The sequence below is a fragment of the Asparagus officinalis genome, chromosome 8 (assembly GCF_001876935.1).
Source record: "Asparagus officinalis chromosome 8, Aspof.V1, whole genome shotgun sequence".
NCBI lineage: Eukaryota > Viridiplantae > Streptophyta > Magnoliopsida > Asparagales > Asparagaceae > Asparagus > Asparagus officinalis.
Genome location: NC_033801.1, coordinates 17389638 through 17394910, shown reverse-complemented (window position 1 = coordinate 17394910; position 5273 = coordinate 17389638).

Sequence of the window (5273 nt, the reverse complement as noted above, 5' to 3'; positions counted from 1 at the left end):
TTAAATTTTAGGATAAAATGACTAACTCTCCCTTAAAGTATTGTTGAAGTCTCAAATTGCACCCTAAAGTATCAATTTGTCTATTTTCCTCCTTATACTATATTTCTTTGCTCAATACATGCCTTTTGTCAAATAACCATTAAATACTTAATGGATGATGGTGCAGCATATCATTTTTTAGGGTTTTTATTGAATTTACAAATAACGCTAAACAATTTTCAAAAATTATAAAAGACATCGCTAAAAGTTGGAAATTATAAAAAACACATGAAAATTATAAATCACCTCTTGAAAAGATGAAATTTATAAACGTTGAAAAATCAAAAAATAGACAGAACACCTTGAAAATTTTAAAATTACAAAAAAACCCTAAATTTTTTAAAAAAATACAAAAAGCCCGCTAAAAATCTGAAAACTGAAATAGATCTTTTAAAAATCAAAATTTACAAAAAGAATGCCTTAAAAATCCAAACACCATAAAAATTCCCTAAAAATTTACAAATGGTCCCCTAAAAGATAGATATATTTTTGAAATTTTAAGGTGTTTCTTGTAATTTTTAGAATTTTTATTTGTTTTCTATAGATTTGGAATTTTTTATGATCGATTTGTAATTTTTCAGACATCTAGAGATGTGCTTGTAATTATGTATTTCAAGGTACTTTTTGTAATTTAGAAAACTTGATTGCCTTTTTTAAATTCTAAAATTATTAGTGGCCGTTTATAATTTTCATATTTTCATGAGAATAGTTTATATTTTTCTCAATTTTAAGCGTGTTTTTAATAATTTTTATTTTTGTTTCATTGTGTCTTTTTTATAAATTTAAAACTTTTTAGGGGTTGTCTGAAGTTTTAAAATACCATTAAGTTTTTAACAATTGTCTCACAAAGGGACCCCCTTAGCCAAATAAAAATAATAAAACGAAGAAAATAGGCCAAAGTGATAATATAGGAGCAAGATGAGAGTTCAACGGTACTTTAAGAAGGATATAGTCATTTTATCCTAAATTCTATAAGTAACTAGAATATATCGTTATTGAATTAATTATGAATATTTAATGTATACGCATAAAATATTCTTTTGATAGTTAAATTTACAGGAACGAGGAGGCAAATCCTCACAACATCTACTTATACTGGGATGCAATAGAATCCATCTTTGACAATTATAGATTTGATTTGATTTTTAAAATCTACAATATTATTGCATATATTTATTCAGTTTTTGTATACAGACTTCATGAAAAATAAATATATATATACACATTTTAAATTTAATTTTACATGCTTTTTACTACAGGTAGAGAAAATTATTGTTTCTTACACATGCACTGCACATGCCTGTTAGTATAATTAAATAGACGACATGGACATTTGTAATCCATTCTAAAAATAACACTTGATTATCATATTCTCATTAATTGTCTTTATTCCTATTATACACTCACTAGAATTAATCATAATCTTTTATTAATCAATAACGGCTATAAGAAAAGAAGTGTCTCTTCACTAATTTTTAGTAATGAAGAAAATTCGAATCAAGCCGTGTTTGGATTTGATATTATTTTGGGTTAATAAGTCTTCATCGTTTAAAATAAAATAGTAAAGTGTTTTGTTCAAAATTATAGGAGGCATTAGGTTAAAAAGAAACAGTCCAAAGAATTTGGACTAAACAATGAGCGGAGGTGTTACTTTGGTTTAAATCTAAAATGACTCTGCACCCCCACCCTCAGCCAGCCAAAAAAAAAAAAAGCTTTACCAAAAATTACAAAAAATTTCAGTGATGATTTTCTACTCATCTGCTACCGTTATATAAGGATAACAAAGAAAAAAATTGTCGCGCGCGGAAATGCTGTGACATACGGTAATGTGGTAGAAGCATTGTGGATTTGTTGGTGTTATAAGCATCTTCTAACTCATTTTTCATCTCAAATTTCTCAATTCCATTCATGAATTTGTTGGTGACATATTGTCATCGCCTAGTTGAAAATAATTATATCTATAGCATTTACTCTATGGCTATCATAATAATTCCCTTCAAGGCTTTGAGATATGATGCACGTTGTTATTGTCGTATCAATTTTAACGGTTTCGAATGAATAGAACTTTTTACATGGCTTGACGGAGGGTCAAACCACGACGGGTTCACCTCAAATTTGGTGTGATGGGGTTTTAGAATATGTAGATCAAGTTTAACGGAGCGGGTCATCCACAATGTAGCTCAATCAAGTGATCATCAATGACTAAGAAACTTAGTGGACGTCCACTTAAGCTGACATAAGTTTTTGAGAAAAACTTATGTCAACTTAAGTGGACATCACCCGTTGTGGTTTGATCCTTCATCCACTCGTATCAATTTTAACGGTTTCGAATGAATAGAACTTTTTACATGGCTCGATGGAGGGTCAAACCACGACGGGTTCACCCCAAATTTGGTGTGATGGGGTTTTAGAATATGTAGATCAAGTTTAACGGAACGGATCATCCACAATGTAGCTCAATCAAGTGATCATCAATAACTAAGAAACTTAGTGGACGTCAACTTAAGTTGACATAAGTTTCTCTCTCTCTCTCTCGCCACTCATATTGTAAAACCCCGAAATTTTATAATGAAATTGTGTGAATAAATAGTAATAAATCTTTCTTTTGTGATAAATAACTATATATATATAAGATGTATATATTTATCAGTGTTTGGGAACCCAACATGTGTTTATAAGTGAGAGAAATCGAGTGTTATGGCCAGCATTTGAGATGCCTAGCAGCAAACATTTTTGTGCTGCGCGGTCGACCGCGTCGGTCGACCGCACAGCGAATCAGAGGGTTTTCTCAGGTTCGGGTTCAAACGGGTTCGGGTCGGGTTTGTGAGTTGGTATATATGCTAATATATCCGAGAGAGCCCCTTTTGAGATCTGAAATCAAAACCCTAGCCCCCCTCTCTTCCCTTAAACCCTAATCCTCTTTGTTTGGTGATTTGGGAGAAGTTCTTGAGGATTTGCAGCAGTTCTTGGTGGGATTCAGCGAAGGAAAACGATCTCCTTCAGTTTCAGCGATCTGTTGCTCACCAGAGGCGAGTAACTTTTCGCCCAACTCCACCCCCTTTTGTTTTCATGTCAAAACTTGAGTTTTATTTGGTTTTATTGAGCCAAAATCGTATTTTTGAATAGCTAATAGATCATTATGGCTCATAATATGAGATTCAGGTTTTTCCTTATTTTAAAAGCTCACCAATGAATTTTATTATGGAGGTATAGATCTGAATACGTTTTAAAAAGGAGAAAAATCCTGTTTTTATTGTTAACTATACATAGAACATGTTTAATTATGTTTGGGATCTTGGTAATGATTTCTAAATGTGTAAGCTTCAGGGCAGCGTCTGCCCTCTGCGCGGTCGATCGCGGCGGTCGACCGCGACGTTCTGTCGGTCGACCGATATGCCTAGAGGTCGACCGCCAGACTCGTATCAGAGTGCGGTCGACCGAGTCGGTCGACCGACGCGCTGTCTGTTGCAAAAATTCCTGTTTTGGTGTATTTTGAGTATTTTACTCATGTTCGATAGTTTGCCTGGATAATCTGACCTTGGCATTTAGTCTCACTATGTATCCATGCATGATAGATGACCTGAGGGTATAAATTGGGGACTTATACACTGATTTGAGTGTGGATTGATATAAGTAGATTTCACTATATATCACAGTGATAATTTCACTATCTCACAGTCCTCGTGTTGGACTATAATCCATAGAAGTCCTCGTGTTGGACTATAATCCATTTCAGTCCTCGTGTTGGACATTTGCCACTTATTCTATGAGTTTGGAAACCACAATATACAATTCCTGTTTCGGACCTAGTTCTTAACCCTGAATATGACTTTCTCACAGAAGATCACGACATGATGGTTATGTAGATTTTGACATGACACTTATGTAAACTTTAACATGATATTCATGTAGGCTATGATATGGCACTGCACTATTGTTCTGAGATTTGTGTATTTCTTTTATTATTATTCCTGTACTAGAACCTCGGGTTTGGTAATTAGGGGTTTACAATTTGAGATATAAGGTATATACATGAGGGTTTCCTTGTTTGGATTATTTCGCTCGACGTACCTATTCTCGCGTTGTAAATTTCTAAATACTAAAACCCTCTTTTGTGAGATCAATGATTTTAGATCTACTATGTATTAACTATATTTTCTTATATAACGAGCCCTATTCCCTTGGGGTTGGTTGTGATGTTGCTCGCTAGCGCTTTGACGCTCGTTGTCCCTCCCCCTTTCAGGTAACGAGCCAGGAGCCCGGAGAGTCGCAGGTTGATGGCGACACACTTTAGTGTTCAGCTGTCTATTTTAGCTATGTTATTTTGGAGCTCCACTGTAGTTTTTGGTTTAGACATTTGAGAGTCTTGTTCTAGAAGTTGTAAAGGCTGTGTGCCTTATTTCCTCTTGTCAGACATTTGTATTTGAGACGTATTGAGTATTCCAGTTATCTATTCAGACATTGACTATGTATTGCTGTATGTTGGATGATGAGATATTTATGTGATTTCATTTCATCAGTATTTCTTGTGTTATCTTTCATTTGCTTTTGTACCTACACCTGTTGTTCATTCTACTAGATAGATGTTAATTGTGATGGTGAAACATGTTATTGCACGGTGTGGTGCATGGCAGGTTTGACATTCTTGGTTTCACCTTGGACTGCAGCCTTGTGTGAACCTAGGGGCGTCACAGTTGGTATCAGAGCTCCAGTTCCAGTATCCTTAGGATCATCCTGTGTCGAGTCGTGGAGCTAGGATAGAGTTTCTTAGGATTTATGTATAGAGTCCGCTAAGGATTTCCTAGTATGAGTGAGGACGATATATGCGTATATCTCAAAATTTGAGAAATTTTTTTTTATATTATGACAACTATTTGGTGTAAATGCAAAGTATTTGTGTGAATACTATATGTTGTGAAAATTTTAATGTGATACGTTATTTATAAAGGTCTGTTTTGACTCATAAACTTTATTTTTCTTATCACCAGAGAGAGATAGATGGCAGGACGTGGTAAACCTCGTACCAGGTTACATATCCTCATGCACTTCTCAACCCATGTGAATGTGGTCCCCCATTTGAATGAGTATAGGGGATTGTGTCACCTCACTACTAAGTACAAAATTTGTGCTGGGTACCAAGCATACCCATATTTCTCTCTCTCTCTCTCTCTCTCTCTCTCTATATATATATATATATATATATATATATATATATATATATATATATATATATA